The sequence below is a fragment of the Mustela lutreola genome, chromosome 1 (assembly GCF_030435805.1).
Source record: "Mustela lutreola isolate mMusLut2 chromosome 1, mMusLut2.pri, whole genome shotgun sequence".
In the NCBI taxonomy this organism is placed as follows: Eukaryota; Metazoa; Chordata; class Mammalia; order Carnivora; family Mustelidae; genus Mustela; species Mustela lutreola.
In genome coordinates, this window is record NC_081290.1 from 213813085 (window position 1) to 213834134 (window position 21050).

Genomic DNA, 21050 nt, shown 5'->3' on the forward strand with positions numbered 1-21050 from the left:
CAGGTACAGGTACTGTGGTGGTGAGAGAAAAGAGAAACTGAGTCAGGGGGCGAATCCTAGTGAGGGGGCAGAATGACCAGCCAGGTGGTGAGAGAGAGGCAGGCAAGAGGAGGAGCAGAGACCTCAGGATGGGAGGAAAATGTCACAGGCTGTTTTCAAAGAAGGGGCAACTTGGGCAACCTTCCTTGTTTAGACAATGCAATATTATTCCTCCCTAAGAAGAAATGCTCCGAAAAAGCCACAAAAAGATATAGAAGAACCTTAACGACATATGCCTAAGGGAAAGAAGTAAACCGAAAAAGGCTCCATACAATAGGATTCCAACGACACAACATTCTGGAAAAGGCAAAACTATGGAGACAGTAAAAAGATCAGTGGTTGCTGGAGATAAGGGGAGATAGATGAACAGGCAGAACACAAAGGATAGTTAGGGCAGTGAAACAACTCTGTATGATACTGTATGGTGAACTGGTGTCATTATACATTTATTCAAAGTCATATAACACCAAGAGTGAACCCTAATCTAAACCATGGGCTTTGGGGGATGACAATGTATCAATCACTTTAAGTTCATCAATTGCAACAAATGTACCACTCTGGGGAGGAGGCCGATATTGACAGTGGGGGAAGTCCCTGCATATACAGGCAACATATGGGAACTCTTTGTGCTTTCCCCTCAATTTTGCTCCGAACCTAAAACTCCTCTAAAAAATAGTCTATTTAAAAGGGGGAGAGGGGTGCCTGGGTGGCACAGTGGGTCAAAGCCTCTGCTTTCGGCTCCGGTCATGATCCCAAGGGTCCTGGGATCAAGCCCTGCATCATCACATCCCATTGGGCTCTCTGCTCCGCAGGGAGCCTGCTTCCCTTTCTCTCTCTCTCTCTGCCTGCCTCTCTGCCTGCTTGTGATCTCTGTCTGTCAAATAAATAAATAAAATCTTTAAAAAAAATAAAAAAGTTAAAAGGGGGAGGAAAGGGAAAGAAGGAGCGTTGTCAAGGACGGTGAAAATGCCCCCAAGGATCATACCACTTCAGCAAAAATAGAATCCACACCACTGAATAGCAGCAAGACCAACTAAAGCAAACCCAGAGAGCAAAATCTTGATGGTAAAGAAGTTGTAGCTAGGACACCCGCGGTGATGGGGGTGGTGGTGATGGAGCGGGGGGGGGGGGGTGATGGAGGGGAGATTCAAGCGAGAGGGTATCACATTGCAGAAACAGAGAAGACATCCAGAAGGAGTGAACTCAGGGCAGAGAGGCTAGACGAGCCTGGAGAATTGGGCAGGAACTGGACTAGGTAAGCATCAAAGCCAGGAATCCAAGACTGGACTTTTCCCCTTGCAGAGGAGTCTGTTGAGGACTGAGACATTTATCTGTGCTCTGCCCTCCTTTGCAGGCTGCCCTTCCAAGGCAGAGCAGATGTCTGCCGCAGAACAGTTCCCACGCCAACTCCTCCGACTCCTTGGAGGGTAGAAGAGCGGTGATTGCTTCAGCGTCCCATGCTGATGGCCTCTAAACGCGAGCAGATTCTTTTCACAATAGGTGAAACCCACAGTGGCTGCCGACAGTGAAATGAAACTATATGGGAGGAAAAATTACACCCTGGAGGAGGAAGGGGAGAGAAACAAAGGAGAGAGGTTCAAGATTCCTAGCTGGTTTCTCAACAAAATAAATCAACACGCTGAACCTAAGGAGAGTTCTAGTGTTACAAAAATGAGGACTGGTGTCCCTTACACCTGTCCCCAGTTCCAAATGCAAATCAAAATATGCTCAAAGCAGCCCAGCCTCCTGCAGTTCACCAATAATACCTTTCAATCTGGATAATACTTGAAACCCTTCCCAAACCACTTCACCCGCGGCCATCTCGTGTCCCCTTTCAACAGCTCAGTGAGACTGGGAGGCACGTATGATGGGTCCATCTGGAAAAGAGAGGACAGGCTTTCAGGGATAAGTTGCCTGCCAAGGCTGGTGGCCGATGAGTGGCCAAGATGAGTCTCTAAACCAGCTGTCTAGCAGAATCCGTTTCTTTTACTGAATTACAATGGTTTTTCCTCCCTCAGTATGAAATATACAAAGATCATAATCAAATTTTTCTGTAGGTCGTCAGTTTGCCATGGGAGTAAAACAACCCCTTGCCCTTTTAATAATACTATACATGCTAGGATCGCAGCCCCAGCTAATAGGGAGTGTTTGCCGGACACACGAGTCATATGGATTCCTCATTTAACTCTCACACCTCTAAGAGATGGATATTTACCGCTATGTATGCACTGTGAAGGAGTGGAGACTCAGAGAGGTTAAGCAACTGGCCTCACATTGCCCAGCTAGTGGATCTAAGAGTTAAAATTAGGATCGAGGCTGATTCCTACACCAGGTGCAGTCTTGCTATGGCATCAGGAAATATTAAAGCCTCTGGACTGTTCTCCCCCTCAAGAGAAGGATGGGGAAGCTTGATGTCATTGGGCAGGTTGAACCTTGGGAGAGAATAGATCTGTCAGTTTTGAAAAAGATGGTTTTTATATAGATTACTTAGAAGATATCCATTGTCTAGCATTGGGAAGCTGTCCCATCTTTTCCTGATGAAGAATAGTCTGGAAAGGAGATATTGTGCAAGAAAAAAAGTATAAAATAAACAACAACAACAACAAAAACCATCCTCTGGGCAATCTTTGTCCTGTTACCAGCATGCAGAACCCGTAGGGGACCCAGTGACCTCGCAGGGCCAGGCAGTCAGAGCCTCAAATTCTCTCTACTGCGGGTCGCACGATCTTTACCTTTTCTGACTTTTTCATTCCCTTCAGAGGAAACCTCAGAGTGAGAGTTAGTGCCCTGGTTATTTCAGATGTGGATCTGATCTAATAGTTCAATGTTCAAGCAGAAGGGGCTGACCCTTTCCTCAGAATCTGCTGAACAGCAGTTTAGGGCTTTTTTATTATTGTACCTGTCCAGAATAGATTATTTAAGGGGGAAATTTATATATATATATGAAATACATGCAATACTATATATATTTATATATACAGCTAAAAGTTTTTGCTTTATTAGAAGTTTTTTATTGATGATTTACAGTTTACCAGAACACTATACTTTCCTAGTAATTGCATAATGTAATTATATTTTATATAAAATATATATTATATACTACACATAATATATAATTTATAATTATACTGCATAAATTTAAATTAATATAAATTATATATAATATATGTAATATAATACACAGCATATAACATATAATATTATATAATATATAAAATAGATAATATATAATATTACATATTATATAATTACATAATTATAAGCTGCAAATCATAAGAAAGGTTCGGGGTAAGAGCTGGACCAAAGTTGTGATGGTTTTAACTTTTATAGAGGAAATTTGTTTTGGAATCTTAGTGCTTGTTTTTAAAACCTGGGGATGAGAGGACCCAGTCATGGGGAAATCAGTCCAAAGACAAGCTGTTTGTGGGGGGAGGCTCTGGCCAGACCAGTCTGGTCCAGGGGCCAATGGGCACTGTGTCCCCGGGGTGGAGGGTGCTCCACATGGTCCTGGAGCCTCAGCTGGACGGGATAGGTACCCAGCCTCCTGCCTCTCGGGAGCACGTTCATTACCAAGAATACCCAGTGCCCCGCCGAGATGCTGGTATCAGCCCAAGCACTCTCTGGGGAAGAGGCCTCTGTCCCCTCGGTCAATAATGTATCACTTTTGTTGTTAAGGCCAATAAGTAATAAACTCGGCCTAGGACAGAATTTTATTTATTGTTTTTTTGTTTATTTATTTATTTAATTATTAGAGATGGAGTGGAGAGAGGCAGAGGGTGAGGGAGAGAGAGAATCTTTTTTTAAAGATTTTATTTTATTTTATTTTTATTTTATTATTATTATTTTGTATTGAGATGGAGTGGGGAGAGGCAGAGGGCAAAGGGGAGAGAATTTTTTTTTCTAAGACTTTATTTATTTATTTGACAGAGAGAGACACAGTGAGAGAGGATGTAACTTCCTCTGCATTACCTCAAAACAATCCTCGAAGGTCAATAAAGTCAGGATCCTTGTCTTAGAGTTGAGGAACCAGGCATAGAGACATTTACTGACTTTCGCAAGACCAGAGAGCTAAGAAGGGGGTTTGTCTGATGGCTCTTGACCACGACTGTCTTCCTGGTAGTAGCATCTCTGAGACACATGATGTAGTAGTTAACACGGAAGCCAGATTACTAGATGTGTGACCCTGGGCCCTCTGCTTAACCTTCCTGTTACTTAGTTCCTTGATGGGCAAAATAGGGATAATAATGCTGAAGTCACAAAGATGTTGTGAGGATGAAATGAAGCAAGATAGTGCCTGGTTCGTAAGTTAGCACTAAGTATATTTCGGGTATTATTGTTCTGTCTTCAAAGGTGTTCACATCTATATCTCATTGCTTCTTCAGATACAGAGACAGGAACGTTCTCATTTTACACTCCCGGAGAGGAGTTGGCCTGCCCAGCCCTTGACAGCTGGTGGGGAAGCCAGAGGCAAAACCAGATTTCCAGACCCTTCTGCTGGACCTCTCCTTTCTCACCTTTGGGAGTGCACCAAGATGGGTGGCCCGCTCTGAGTTCAAAAACATCTCCTCAGAATCCAACATGTGCATCTGCCATGTGCCAGGTTCACAAGATAACCAGCTCAGCAAAACAGGTTGGCTCCTGCATCGAATGTCCAGACCCGCATTCTGCAGGCATGAGAAAGTATAACCAGTGACGTAACAGATGCCGATGGCACATATAAAAATGTTTCTGGAATCCAAACCTTGGAGCGACCTTGTTGGATGTGATATTGAGAGTCTTGCCTACAGTAGGTCCCCCTTCTCACCTGGAAAGAAGACATATTCTCAGCATAAAGCTTCTGCTGACCTCCCACCATGCACCTGCTGGGCTGGGCCAGGAAGCACCTCCCCACTTCTCAGTGAGCTCTTCTTGCTACAAAATCCAATTCTCAGACCTAGATTTTCCATGACACTCTTTATGGTCAAAAATATCTTATCCTGGGCACCCACCTGGGTGGACCTGGTTAAGTGTCTGCTTTTGGCTCAGGTCATGATCCCGGGGTCGTGGGATCAAGACCCGAGTCAGGCTTCTTGCTCAGCAGGGAGCCTGCTTCTCTCTCTGCCTGCCACGCCCCCTGCTTGTGTTCTTTCTCTCTCTCTCTCTCTCTGACAAATAAATAAAAATCTTTAAAAACCAAATAAATGAGGGCAGGGCAATTGGGGAGGGAAATCGTGTGGGTGTTGAAATGGCTGTAAGTTGATCACTATTGAAGTTGAATAATACACAGGAGTTCAGTATACTACTCTTTCTACACCTATATGTGTTTGAAACTTTCCATAATGAAATGTACAAAAGAAAAAATTCTTAAGCATTTTCAGAGAAAGGGAGGATGACAGAAGGAAGGTGGAAAAAGAGGAAGGGAAGGTGGTCTGTGAAGACACTGAAAATGGGCCTGGCTGGGTCCTCCAAGGAAAACTGGGCAAGAGGCATTTCATTTGCTTTTATAAATTTTATAAGGCTAATGCCATATCTAAAACATTTGGGGGGCTAATGGTGCTTTCCTCTGAAATACTTACGGGAAGGTTGTCAGAACACAGGAAATTGTTGCCAGGAAAAAAAGAAGGGAAAGTATAATTTGATCTCCATTATATTGCAAGATTATTAACACATATGTAAAGAACAAAACATGTGTCAAGCCATTTCACCTACATTGTCATCATAGTCACAAGAATTCTGATTATCATGATGCCATTATCATGATTTCTCCATTATCATGATTCTCTAAACATTCTCTAAACAAAAAATCCAAGTGATTAGCCAGACATCACTCAGTCAAAGGCAAAGACAAGATTTAACCCTCTTATCTGGCTCTCAACCCAAATCTCTTTCTTGTGGGGTTTGCGGTTAGTAAACTGTCCTTGAGTCAAATAGGGTCCACAGAAGCCCATTAGGCACTTTTTCAGTGACTCTGTCCTAACAAGATGCCTTCAACACATCGCTGGGAGCTGATCTTGCTGACCCAATGCTATGATGCTTAAATGGAGAAAATGGTTACTGAGAAAAGAGCTTCGGTGTGAAGCTCTTGACTCAAATCTATCACATCTTAAAGGGCACAGAGCCTCTGGAATGATCACTGCTGTCAGTACAAGGAACACGTGCAACCCTCAGATGCAAGGACTTCTCAACTTGGGGCCCTGTTTTAAAACAAAAAAAGAAAACCAAAATGCTTGACTAGACCATGTTCTCAAGAGCAAAAACGATTTTATTCACCTACATCTTGCCAGTGCCTGGCACAGGGCATGGCATATAAAAGAAGCTTAAGTATCTGTGAGATAATTACAATGACAGCATGCCCGTGTTTAAAAACACGAGAAGCAATTAACTTCTCCAGAGTTGTTGAAGACAAACGCAAATATTTGCATAAAGATTCCTGCATATGAGCAGTGTCTCTGCATTTCCGGAGAAGCATGGGACATAGAATCATTAAGAGCAATGACCTACAAAAAGTCTGCTCCAGGCAATCTACAATTTCTCTCAAATCCTTCCAATCTCCATCCCCTGCCTACTTTTCTACTTCTCTGGGAAGTAGAAAGTCACCCCCTATTTTTTAGGTACCCACATCTCTGTCAGCTACCTGGGGCTGCCCAGCAATTTTGTCATAACATCGACGTTTTACAATAACGTCTGATTACGGCACTGTTTCAGCGGGGCAAGCGTCAAGTGTAATAGGCTGGTGTCTCCGACTTGGGATTTCTCACAAGGCTGTGGGAGAGATGCCGACTGGAGTTGTGGTCATGTCAAGGCTCACAGGGGAAGACCTGCTGCCAAACTCACGTGCATGCTTGTTGACAGAACTTGGTTCTTCAGCTGTGCCCAGAGGCTACGGGTCCTTGCTGCCCAGTCTGCCCTGTAGAGCAGCCCACAACCTGGCAGCTTGCTTCCTTCAAAGCCAAAGAGTCAGAGAGCAAGAAAGGGTGCTCAAGACACAAGGGGCAGCCTTTAGATATCTAATCTTGAAAGTGAGTCCCCATTACTTTTTCCATGTTCACTTTTTTAAAAGATTTTTTTTTTTTTTTTAATTTATGAGAGGCAGGGGTGCAGAGGGAGAGAAAGAATCTCAAGCAGACTCCCTGTTGAGCCTGCAGCTTGACGCAGGACTCGATCTCATGACCCTGAGATCATCACCTGAGCTGAAATCAAGATTGGAGGCTTAAGCGACTGAGCCACCCAGGCGCTCTTTTTTTTTTTTTTTTTCCCCATATTCTGTTTATTAGAAGTGAGTCACTAGGACTAGCCTGCACTCAAGGGGTGGGGGGGTGACACAAAGTCATGGACAGCAGAAGATGGACTCACGGGGGGCCATCTTCCACAAACACGGTCTTACCACACATACCTTCCTTCCTTTCTGTCTCCTGACTTCCTCCATTCCCTCCCCACTTCTTTCTATCACTCACTGTGTGCCTACCAGGGCCCGGGAGCTACACCAAGCACTGAGGTCCCAGACTAGTGGAGGAGAAAGGTCCAGTAAAATAAAGCTTTCCCATCGTCCAGTTACTTACCCTTTTGCCACAGACAGATTTCTTAAACCTTTTCTTACTCTGAGTTTTTTAGTCTATTTGCCTCTAAAATATGACCTCATCCTAAGCCAGTTCTTAGCCCTGGTTTCCCATTAGCAGCCCAGAAGGAGGCCATTCATCCTGTAGGGAAAGGAGATGTGGTTAAGGTCGTACTCTGCGTGTGTGGAGTTCTTCCCACTGCCCTACAGGGGCTTTTTCAATATCCCCAAGCGGTCATCAGGTAGCAGGTGGCAGCTTCCCAGGGAGGAGACCTCAGCTCCAGCCCTGAGGCTTGAAGCTCCGCCTCCTTGTAATTTCCCCTCCCCACTCCCATCCCCACCCAAAGGACCCCGACCCTCTCCCATTAACACAGAGGCGGAATGACCTCGCTTCGGGGAAAAGGTAACCTCTGCTTTCTTGAAAGGAGACGGAGCATTATTGTGGGTACTTGTGACCCCCAGTGGTAGAGAAGGGAAATACACGCGGTGAGATCCGGTAGGAGGAACAAAGAGCTCTCGCCAAAGCCTCAGTGGCAGGGCTTACACTATAGGCAAAACCGTATCTACAGGGCGACATAACGATAAGACACCTCTGCATCTCACCTCATGTCCCGGGGAGTTTTATTCACATCGAAGCAGTCAGCACCTCCACCAGTACAACAATGCCCAGAAGACACAAATGCCCCCCTCGCTGTCTTTGCATTTTGTCCCTCAGATGCTGGTGCATGATGCAAAAGGAACTTCTCAAACTTCCTGAGGGCTAATCTCCGTCCTCCCTGGGAGCCTGGGGGGATGGTCCTTAGCTGCAGCAGCAAAGGCAAAATTGTTCTGTTGAAAGCTTCATGTTTTATTCTAAACACTTACATGAACACTACACACCAATGCGCTATTACCACTATGTTTAACATAAACATATTTTATTCAAATCTCTGAATAAAATCAACTCTTTAGAAGGATACCCCATTTTTATGCAGAGCACCTTAGCCAGTACCCCTGAACCTACAGGTCCCCTCCCCCCAAGGCAGGGAGACTGTGGTCACCACCATGGGGCGGGACTCAACAGCTTCCAATCCCAGCTCTCCTGTTTCCTGTGTGACGTCGGCAAATGAATTTACTGCTCTGAGACAGTTTTCTTACCGGTAATGCAATGGTACCCTGCGAGCTCTGGGGACAGTCAGAACTTCTGACAAAGGTAACACTGTTGTTATTATCAGTAGAGTGTTTTGCAAAATGCCAAGCAGTTCCTTGTGCTACTTTATTTGACAAGGCACCTCGATGTGGGAAAAGAGAACAAGCTTTGGAAGCCAGAAACTTCAGCATCCACTCAGCTCGCCCACAGAGCGCCTCTGTGCACTGGTGCGAGTGACTTAACCTTCGAGGACATCCGCAGGCTCACTCAAGAAAGAGACGTGATGCTGATGTCGCAGGACACTGGGATAATTAAGCATAATTATTATAAGGTGGGCAGTCCACAATACGGGGCACATTTCCCTGGTGGCTGGAGGCCGCTGCGGTGGGTGGGTGAGCACACCAGTTCTGCGTTCAGACTGGATCAGCCCCTTTTTTTTTCTTTTCAAATTTGTGTTTAAATTCTAGTTAGTTGACATATAGTGTAATTTTGGTTTTAAGAGTAGAATTTAGTGATTCATCACTTTCATACAACACCCAGTGCTCATCAGAACAAGTGACCTCCTTTTAATTGTTTAAAGATTTATTTATTTGAGAGAGAGAATGAGTGGGAGAGGAGGGGGAGAGGGAGAGAGAGAATCTTTCTCACTGTCACCTCTAATTCAACATGGCTTGCCCCATGAGCCATGTGCCACCCACCTAGTTGCTAAGCGGGACACTTGAAATTCATCTTGGATGTTTCCTCTGCTTTACCTCCGCATTTACTTAGCTCCATGCCTTGAAGCCTTCCATCTCTCTCTACATCCTCTAGAAGCCAGCAACGTGTTTGCGCCAGTTTCCCAAATAGCTCACAATGTGCACCCCTGCCCACCTCCCCAGCATCAAATCATCCTGCTTAAAAACCTTACGTGCCCCTCCCCCACTTCTAGATAGGTCCTTACAAAACAAAATTCCTCTCATACCCTGAAATGTCTCCGTCCTTCCTATGTCTCCCATCTTTTGCCATTCCTTCTCCATGTTTCTCTGCCCCCTAGATATACTAAGCTTCTTCAGTTCCTTCCTACTTCAGGGTCTTTGCACGTGATGCTTCCTTTGCCTAGAAGAATCTCCCATGTCCTTCAGCTCCCGGCTTTTGGAGCTTCCCAGGAAAACCTCCCATAAACCCCAGAGGAAGTAAGTCAGAGCTCTCTCTCCACATGCCCACAACACCTTGGGTTTCTCTTTCATGGCGTTGTCCCAAGTGGAGCAATTATTTAAATAGTTATCCAACTACTATTGTTAAATTGTTGTTTAATTATTAAGCAGTTTCTTATTCATATTATCTGCTCCGTACCAGGTCTTCTCACCGTGGTATCTCCAGGGTCAAGGGCAATGCAGGCAGCAATGAGAGGCTTTACTAAGCAGTACCGTCCTTAGATGCAAACCAGAGGCTCCTCCCTGGCATGTGCTCCCACCCTCCTCCAGTGATGCCTCTTCCCACAGGATAAGGAGTCTACTGGGCCACAGGAATTGTTTATCCTAGACGACGCCCTCCTTCTAGATGCCCAGGACCTGGGTTTTTCTATTCCAGTGGTCCAGGATTCACTTCCATTGCCTACCTGCACCCCTTTCCTGGGTCTCTCCTCACAAGGGGGGTTGAGGCTGTCAGGGTGAGCAACCTGGGGTGCGTGCCACTGGGACATGCAAGCTAGAGCACCCATGTGCTTGTGCGTGAGGACGCAGGGGGAGGAACTGAACTGGGCTGGGAAGAGCAGGTGTCAGGTGATGGGCAGGGCTGGCCATCCTCACACTGACACATTTGGGCCCAGAACTTGGAAAATTCCAAGAATCTTCAACTCGAACCTGGCTTTCTGGGTTGTCTTAAAAGTGAATTTGTCAATGTGAGAAAGCCTAATTTATGCAATGACTTGTGACCTTGATTTGCGATTGTTAAATGTTTAGACACATGGTATGCGGACCTCTATGGCCACTCTAGCCCAGAGCCTGATGAGTATTTGATGAATTAATAAATGAATAGATTTTATCCCTGAACCTCAGAATTTACCGCATGGAGTGACCACATGAAAAACATGTCCATAGTTCATGCAAATTGACCCCCTCAATAGCATATGCATTTTGTTTACTCAAAGTGAAGATCTAGCGGTCAGGTCAAGTCTGCCCAAGAAGGGTGAGATATTTTTTCTCAAGGCAGCTTGGACTTGGTGCATCCTTTCTACAGTTCAATGACAATTAGAAGCAAGCCCAATAGCAGACATTCATTGGGCACTTATGTTCAGACACTGTCTTAAGCCCTTTATGTGGATTAATTCATACGATATTCATGATCCTAAAAGAGAGGGACTATTATCACCCTCATTTTACAGATGAGGAAATTGAGACTCAGAAAAGTTAAGTGACTTGACCAAGGTCACACAGCTACTAGGTAGCAAAGCGTGAGTTCTCAGGCAGTCTGTGCTCAAGATGTTGTGTTACTGTGTGGGCAGAAACCCTGGCCCTCCTGTGCCTCCCCTTCGGTTATCGACCTCTGGGGGCCACACCCCCAATGCTGAATTGCCCTTGCAATGGGTGAGAAACAATAAGGGGTTAAATTTGGAGTTTTGTCAGCAGGGAAGCATTCTGTCAAATTTCTACATTCACTATCTCCTCTTGTAGCCATACAGGAAGGTAGAGGTAAGACAAAGACCAACTCACTGTAAAGAAAGTTATTGGATTTTCATTTATGAATCATGACATCAGGGAGCCTGGTGGGCAAAATAAATCATAACCCCTTAATGGTGAATTTTTTACATGCTGTGAAGTTCCATTGGTAAGAATATTGACCCTCTCTAAAAACTCTAGGTCCACCTGGGTAGGTTTCCAAAGTTAGGCTGGGAAAGCCCAAATCCCAAAGTGAAAGTAGAGAATCCCCTTCCTATTCCCAAGCCAGAGGTTCGCCAGCAGGAGCTCCAAGGACTCCAAGGACCCCAGGGCTGGGCTAAGTGAGATCAAGGTTGGGGAGTGAGATAATTAGCATGGGGGAAAGACAAGGCAGAAGGGACTGGGCACAGACTCCAGGTTCTGGAGCTCCCAGAATATTACATCTCCAGGTACACATTTTCAGTAGATGCTCAGGGTCTCCTTTGCATGGGAGGAAAATGGGTCCATTGCCAAGGTCAGGCTCAGTATCAGAATGATACACACTTTCCCCGGGGGTCGTTCAGAAGTCATTAGAGGAATACAGACTAGTTTCAGGCAGTGTCAATGTTAATCAACAATTTAGATCAATATTTTTACATGACAAAATGTTTATTATTTCAGTGTCATTCTCTGCAGTATATTTCAGAATAGCAAAAATGGGAAACACATTTGAATTCTGTAACCGGCACTCAACTCAGTTCTCTCTTCCTCTTCCCTTCTCATCCTGATCTTCCACTTCCAGATTTACAAACCCATAGTCCATACGGTTGATATGAAAATAAATTGAGATGAAACATTTAACCCTTCCACACAATTGCCATTTACTAGTAATGATGGTAGAGTGAAATGGTGTCATGGGAAAGTTTCCGACACATGGCAAAGGTTTAACACATTTGCTCAGGGACACCTGGGTGGCTCAGTCAGTTGAGTCTCTGCCTTTGGCTCAGGTCATGATCTCAGGGTTCTGGGATCGAGTCCTGCCTCAGGCTTCCTTCTCAGTGGGGGGCCTGCTTCTCCCTCTGCTGCCCCCGACCCTCCCACCTCCCTACCCACTGTGGTCTCTCTCTCTCTTTCTCTGACCAATAAAAAAATAAAATCTTAAAAAAAAAATAGCACCTTTGCTAAAACCAAACCAAATCAAACAAAAATGGTTGGAAACTGGCTCAACTGGAAAGGCTGACACTCTCCCCTTCCAGGCTTCCACAGATGGGTCCCAAACCACTCAGTGGAAATAAACCAGGCTGCGAACTTGGGGTATCCCCAATGACTTCAAAGCAGGTAATGAAATCCAGGCATTGGCATCAGGTCTCCTAAAATGCAAACAGCACAAAATTCTCAGAAGAGTCACTTGCAGCCCATAGAGAAATTACCTACATTCTCTCATGTCATTCAGAAGTCTTATTTGTCCTGTACTAGCAAGCACTTTGAGTTTCCACTCCCAGTGGCTGTTTCCATGACTGAATCTGATCTATTCCTTGGCACAGTCACCTCGCCTTTCCAGACTCGTTCTCAGATTTGTTGAGGAGAAAGGCATAATAAAATTATCATTTATTCAGAGTTTAATATATGCTAGAACCATCTTATGGATTCTTCCTTGAAAGCATCAAAGCAAATGTAAGGGGGTAGGCAACAGTATTATTTCAACTTTATGGTACAAACCAAGGCTTCTGAAGTTCCAGTTCAAAATCATTTAGCTAGGAAGTAGTAGAGTGAGGTTTTTGCCCAGCTTGTCTGATGCCTCCAACTTCTAACAATTCTGCCCCACAATCTTGAGACCACAAGGACATCTCACCCTTTTCCCACCATCATTGTAAAGTACTAAGTCCCCTCATCTCTTTCTTTTATATGTTTAAAATATTGCTTTCTTTTTCTTTATCTTTTTTTCCCCTAAAGATTGTATTTATTTATTTATTTGATAGAGAGACAGTGAGGGAGGAATACGGGAGAGTGGGATAGGGAGAAGCAGACTGCCCAGCAGGGAGCCCAGTGAGGGGCTCGATCCCAGGACCCTGGGATCATGACCTGAGCCTAAGGCAGATGCTTAAGGACTGAGCCACCCAGAGGCCCAGATTTATTTTTCCATATTCATTTAAAATTTTCTTTTTTCTCCTACTACTGGGATTTAAGGTATTTTCTCCTTCTTTTGTTATGACCTTGAACTTGAAATCATTTTATCAGGGTGCCTGGGTGGCTCAGTCGCTTAAGCATCTTTCTTTGGCTTAGGTCATGATCCCAAGACTCTAGGATGGAGCCAGGCATGGGGAAATCCTTACTCAGCGGGGAGCCTGCTTCTCCCTCCTCCTGTGTCTCCTGCTGGTTGTGGTCTCTCTCACTCTCTGACAAATAAATAAATAAAATCTTAAAAAAAAAAAAAAAAAGAAGAGAAAGAAGTCATTTGTCAGTTCTGTGTCATGAATTGATGAAAGTATTAGAGGGCAGAGGGCAATTTTTTTTTTAGAAGATTTTATTTATTTATTTGACAGAGAGAGGGCTAGAGAGGGAATAAAAGTAGGGCGAGTGGGAAGAGAGAGAAGCAGGCTTCCCACGGAGCAGGGACCCCAATGTGGGGTTCAATCCTAGGACCCTGGGATCATGACCTGAGCTGAAGGCAGACGCTTAACCGGCTGAGCCACCCAGGCACCCCAAGGAGAAAGGACTATTGAGATAGTTTCCAAACTTGGCTTGGTGACATTCATTTCAAGCTCAGTGGGTCTTTTAAATCTCCTTTTGCTTAGAGTCCTGATCTGTCCATTATGATTAAAAATATCCAGTGTTCTTCTTAGGTGCCTGGGTGGCTCAGTTGGTTAAATGTCTGCCTTTGGCTCAGGTCATGATCCTAGAGTCCCGGGATCAAGTCTTGCCTCAGGCTCCCAGCTTCATGTGGAGTCTTCTTCTCCCTCTGACCTTTTTCTCTCTCTTGCTCTCTCTCTCAAATAAATAAATAAAATCTTTAAAAAAATATATCCAATGTTCTCTCCTATACCAAGAAGAAATTACACATCTACCGTAAAGATTCGGAATTTAAGGTCTGGGGACATCTCTTTTGATTAATGCCAAAGATAAACAGGTGCATGACTTACTTACTTTCTTTCATTTTCTTTTTTTCTTTTAAGATTTTATTTATTTATCTGAGAGAGAGAGAGAGCAAGCACAGGGAGGGGGTGATTTGTTTTTGATGAGAACTATGGCCACCTTGGGACCACTCTTCTGTCCTATTTTTTATGTGCTAAACAAGTATTTTCTAAAACACCTTTCTCAGCACATCGGTTCCATGAGTGGTTAATAGTGTGCTTCTAAAAATGGGCTCTGCAACCAAATGTACGTGGTGAACTCCAAGATGAGTTTTCTTTCTCTAAAACTGATTCTTATAGAACCTAGAATGGCATGCTCTCTTCATACCACTGACAATGCTGCTGCTCTATCCACACTAATGACACGATTTTCCCAAGATTACATTTTTATTAGCTTCTCAGGCACTTAAAACCTACAGATTATTGCTCAGTTGGGGTTACTTCTCCAGTACATTAACTTCCCCTATTACTAGTGAATTTTCGTATCCTTTCTTCTCTTCCAGTTTCACTTTCTGAGGGTTAGAAAAACGGATTTTTCACCACGCGCTCATGGTAGCCTCAACCCTCCTCTCTAACCTTTGTCCTTGCCAAGTCTTCGGACTTCTTCAAGGCCTCATCAAATGCTGTGACCTTGACCTTTTCCACTTCATGACCATCTCCCTGCCCTCAATCTCTGCATGGAGGCCACAAATGTTCATGAGCCTTGTTAGAATGCCATGTCATTCATTCATTTGGATGTTAAACACTGAGGACCTCCGTTGAGCTCAGCATTGTGTCAGGATCTGATTGAAAGGCTCAGTAAATGAATAAATTTACTCATCCCTGGGAGCTGGGAAGATGTGTTAAACAATACACGGCTAGGTATGCTTACCTTTTGGGGAGAAGAGGGATCTATAAATCCGGGAACTGTTCGAGCTTTTACAGGCTGGTCCCATGAAAAATGGTATAAGCAGTTTTCACTATGCTACAAACCCTGAAAATTTGCATTTCTATAGCACATCATTGGCACAACAACTCTGTCCCTTTGAGTAGCTTCATTGAAAGTTGTTTTGCTTTCATTATCTCTCACAGAGCTACCATGAAATGATTGTAAAACAGCTCTCAAGTATGTGTGTTATCCATAAATGCTAAATAACAGTTAAATTATCAACAAGCACAGTGGAATCTGATGTTCCTCGGGATAATATTTTAATAGTTCAGCCGATGTGTTGTCAACCCTGGAGTTGGGGAATCTGGATTAGGTTAGATACCAGTGTGGGAGGAGGGGAGGGCGAGAGGTGTACTGAACTTACAAGTTTCCCAGAGGAAGGAGAACCTTGTTTTGCCTTATAATTTTTTTCCCTGTCTCTTACTCTCTCTCAATAGACCAAATAAAATTTACTTCCAAAAGCAAACCAAAGTATTCATAAAACATGCATGTGTTCATGGGCTAATAGCATGAGTTCAGATGTATAAGTGCTTTAGATGGAACCAAAGTATGGACACTGAATAGACATTCTGAGCACTTCACTGATCCTTCATGAATGGACTATGTAAAAATCACCGTGAGTGGCATCTTGGAAGTAGCGATGAATAAGTCTGCCGTGATCCCTGAGCATCCATCAAAGGAGGTCCCTGGTCATAATTACATAATCACTTTTCTCCTCCAGTGCTCTGGGTATGATGTCTATTCTTCCCAGCACACCAGAGTCAATGTCAAAGCTCTCGGTCTCTACTCATTTTGATTCTAGTTGCTCTTTGGGTCCCTCATGGAGCCCATGGGTTGACTCCCAACCGCTTGTCTGATTCTCCTAAGGACTGGTAGAGGGAGGGGGCAGGGATGGTTATCAGTCCTGTTCTTCTGGTGAAGAGCCCACCACTCAGTGGCTGGGTGGCTTATGGAAAGTCACAGTGATCGATGAAAGGCAGAAACTGAACTGAAATCTCTAGAATCAAAGGTAGAAAGGGTGCAGAAAAAGATGGGGTATCTACAAACTGATTTCCCCCCCATCATACACTTTACAATGAAAAAAGGTACGACTGGAAATATGTACTTACCCATTGCTACATGGATGAATGAATGAATGAATGAATGAATAGGCAATCCTATGTTCACTTGCCTTTACTGACTTCCCAGACACTTGCTGTTTTCAGAGTGAAAACTCTCAAGACACTTAATTTTAACTGTGTCCTTAGCATCCTCTTCTTACCACCACCTACTTCCACCCTCTTCTCATCCTTCTTCCTTCTCTATCCATTGAAACGCAAAGGAAAGGAGCCTCTCCTTTGCTCCAGTCCTTCCCCTGAAAGATTATTCTCCAAGCTGACTCTGGGGCTGGAGGACGGGCTGCCTTGACAGTTTTAGTCACCATCCTGGGCCCTGCCCTGCCTCTGGACTTAAGTTCAAAATCTACTCACTTTTGGATTTATGTTTCTACCTGGCCTATAATCCAATGTGAATAGAGATTGGGAGCCTTAAAATTAACCGTGGTCCTGGCAGAAAGAGATGTTAACTCCAGAGCACCAGAAGAGGAAAGTAATCATGTAACTATTACTAGGGGCTTTCTTTGTTGGATGGACGTTGGCTCCGGCGAGGCACCTAGGGTTAAGTGAATCAGCAGGGTCTTCTGAAGGCTTGTGTTTCCCCTTCCAAGGACAGATCTCTGTATTGTGAGAGCCTACAGAATGTGGGCGGGAGGGCATCACCGTAGCTGGCCTGGGATTTTCCAGAAGCATGGTTCCTCCTTGCTCAGTGCCTCTCACATAAATGATTATGGTCTCAAATCAGATTGAAACATCCTTACCCCGAGCCTCATCAAAGATGAAGGTACCATACTAGAACAATGTATAGGGGACTTCCAAAGAGGCAGCATATCCCAGCTGGGGTAAGAATGGTATTTTTAAAAGGAATAGTTTGGTTGGTTTAAATGTCACACCCCCACACCCCCACACTCCCACCTACAAACTAGTTATGTGGTTTGGACAATTCGTTTTACTTATCTGGGCCATTCCTAAAGGAAGGTTCAGCAAAATACCCATCCACGGCACTGGTGGGGTGGTGGTGGGGGTCCAACAGCACAAATGCTCAAGAAATTTTTGTTTAAAAAATGATGCTTGGATAGTTCACAGGAAAAACTCTCTGCTTGGCCAGAACTTCCACAATGCTATGTTCCCTGGAAGTGGTCACGCTCTGGGACATAAAGGAAAGGACCCTCTTCCTTTGTCTCCGTTCCAGACCTGAGCAAGACTTATTTGAGCAGAAAGATCACCAAATTAGAGTCACTACAACATTAAGGGCTTTGTTTCATCTAGAGTTTTGACTTTGTGCAGCTCCTGGGTGCAATGGGATCTGAGCCTGTTGAGTCAGTGGGAGCAGATCATCAAGGTCTATCTCCTATTCCAAGACTGCCTGAGAAAAGGCATTTTATAAATATTCATTCCAAAGAAGTAAGTAAGTCCTTCCTACTTATTTGATTTCCTACTTCTGCGGGTCTATAAACTAGAACTCTCTTTATTGAGGCAATCAAACCCTGGGAACAAGTTGGCTCTATCTACTTGTTCACACATTTGAAAACCGGGCTGAACTAAGTCAAAACAACTGTGAAGTTGGGAAAATTCCATTTTATAAATAAGAATACCAGGAGCTTGGTCAGTAGAAGGAATCAGAAAAGGAGTCTTCCCCATATCCACCTCAACCCAACCCCTTGTGGAAGACACCCATAATCTTACTGAAGCTTCCCCCAGAGAGAATGGCTTTGTACCTACCAGGGACACAGAAGATAGGTCTATGGTGCAGTGAATCCATTTTGTTCAAATCAGATCTAATCCAGCAGCCCACCAAAACCAAAGTGCTGGTGGCTCTTCTGACTTGTCGGTACGAGGTGTTAAACTTCGATCTTTTAAAGCTCCCCATTGCTAACTCTGGTTCATTTCATTTGTTTGTCAATGTCCTGGTGCCATGAACAGACTTGGTCTATGTCTGCAATGCGTTCCGTGCCTAGAAACTCAGACAAAGTAGTGGAATCTGATAGCTATACCTCTGCTCACTAGCTCTAGAGACCAAGGGGCTTTGGTTAATAGTTATCTAGAGAGAGAAATTACTTGACGAATGTATTTACTTCATATGCTAAAATTGGAGATATCTTCTAGTTAGTCCTTTAGGAATTAACCCTCTCGGCGTGGTGCTCCCCAAAGTCACCTCTTTCCATTTTTATGCAGCTGCCCAGCAAGTGTATCTTGACCGTGTCACTCCATTTATCTCAGCATTTCCTCACTGCCTTGGCTTGTCCATCTAAATGATCTTATTTCATCCTGTCCAAAGCCTGCATGATAGTCACTATAGACTCATTTCTAATTTGTAACCATCCCATTCCAGAAACTCTGATGCCTTAGTGTTTATGAATTGTAAATACTATTTCCAATAAACAGATAATGAATGGCTGGGTCCCTTCAAAATTGTAAATGGTGGGGATATTTCCCCTAGCAACAGCCAATTATACTAGGCAGGAAAAGTCATTCTATCAGGAACACTTACCCTTCAGTTTATTTCAAAGTCAGAAAACCTCTTAATTCTGATTATTCCTCCAGTTCTGAGTCAGCCAAGACCACAGAGATACAATGTAAGTGGCTCAAATGGAAGAAGTGTAACAATAATTCTTAATGAGGAGACAGTCTGGCTCAGAAGAAGCCTGGAAGCCCAGGGACTGAGAGGTAGCCTCCTGTTTCTTCATTAATGTAGTCTGTGACCTTGGGCAGATCGTTTTTTCTATACAGGAGTGCTTCCCCTCTCAGTCAGAGGAGTCTGGCCACACAAGACAGGGAGAGGAAGACGAGCTAGTAGGTACCCATTATTTATCACCTGCCATGGGTCATGTGCCATGTGCCAGTGGGCAGAATGATCTCACATAATCCATCCAAGAAGCAGGAGGTAGATATGCTCCCTACTTTACTGATAAGGAAACTGAAGCAGAGAAAGGCTAGTTCACATACCTCGTATGAGTAGGGGAAGCAGCATTTAGATTCAGGTCTGACTCTGAAGTGAATTTGTCTTATTTGCTCAATTTGCCTCTGCGTGACTTTGACAAGGCTGAAATGAGATGTCATTACGGTTTCATGTTAAACCTGGGGAATTTCACTCAGGGAGGGATCAGTTCAATTGCACGTGTGCATGGGATGCAGAGCCGGGGAGAGGTCTAGACTCCAATTCCTTAGAGCTCACAGCACAGTTCTCCAGGAGCTGGGAGCTGCTTCAAGGGTTTGAGCCTGACTCAGGGAGGAGGGAGAAGACATTGCGCTCCCCATCCTGATGACAAGGGCCGCATGAGCGCTCCTGGTCTCCCTCGCTGGCTTCTGATTCCCTTTCCACTTACATCCAGTGCACATCCGTGGCTCGGCGTGGCTAGGGCCCCACCACCTCCCTCCAGGACTCCTGCATTAGGCTCCTAAGGGGCCCCCTGCCTCCAGTCTCAGTCTCATGTAATGAACGGGTAATTTTCCCCCTGAGGGCAATAAAGAGTAATCAAGAGATTTAAGCAGGGGGATTATATAATTAGATTTACAGTGGAGGAAAATGAAATGCTGAGGAGTTAATGTATAATCTTTCCCTCTTCATCTTTTTAGCTACCATTTTCTCCAATCTGTTCCCTGCCCTCTGGGCAAATGGAGTGTAGGCATCGTGCTCAGCAGACGCCTTTGCCTGGTGAGTGGCCCTCCCCAATCCCCCCATCCCCCCCCCCATGGGCCCCAACATGCTCACTGTCTAAGACCCAATGAAGTCCCTCCTCTGTGAAGTCGTCCTCACCTCCTCATATGCCTGGGACTCTCCTAAACCAGCCGGCCCCACTGACGGCCCTCCTAGTCCCATATCCTTACATCAAAAGAGCTTTGTGGGGTCCAGAGTGTGAATCCCTCTAACAGTCACAGGGGAGTATTTCCATATTTGCATCTACCGCTCCCAGGGCAGAGGAAGCAGGGCTACTCCTAGATGTTAGAGGAATGGACAAATGGGCTCTGCCTCTTTTCTTCTAGAAGGTGTATGGATGAGGGGAACATAGTGACAGTGCTGAACAAGGAGTTGCTGAATCTTTGAAGAAGCGTTTTATCACCTGAGACCTTAGTCGCTTCTGCAACAAAGGGAAGATTTCGATGTTTCCTAAGGCCCTCATGTCTCTGACACTCTCGTTTCTTGGTGCTTTAAAAAATGACATGTGGGCAATACTCAGGGATGTGGGCCTCCATGGGACCAGGAACCCGGAAAGTCCAGATGCCCCCCAGACCTCCCATCCTCCTGGGCCCAAGCAGGAGCTGGGGCAAGCGGCTGGGGAAACAAGGAAGCATTTACTGTGTGTGACAGAGCTCTGCCAAGGACCTCCCAGGGGAAGGATGAGGACATACCTGGCCTCGGAGAAGGCTCCAAACAGCCACAGCCGGTCTTAATGCAATCCAAGCAGCCCCCTCTTTAAGCGATTCTGGACTGCTGACTTGGAGGAGACCCAGAAGGGACTGCCATCTTTCTCTCCAGGGGCCCAAGAGCTTCTCAAAAGAAAGGCCATGAGTGCTTCCTAATTTGGGGGTCCTCATTCTTCTGAACAGTGTTGGATGCTGTACTCCTCAATAAATGCTGA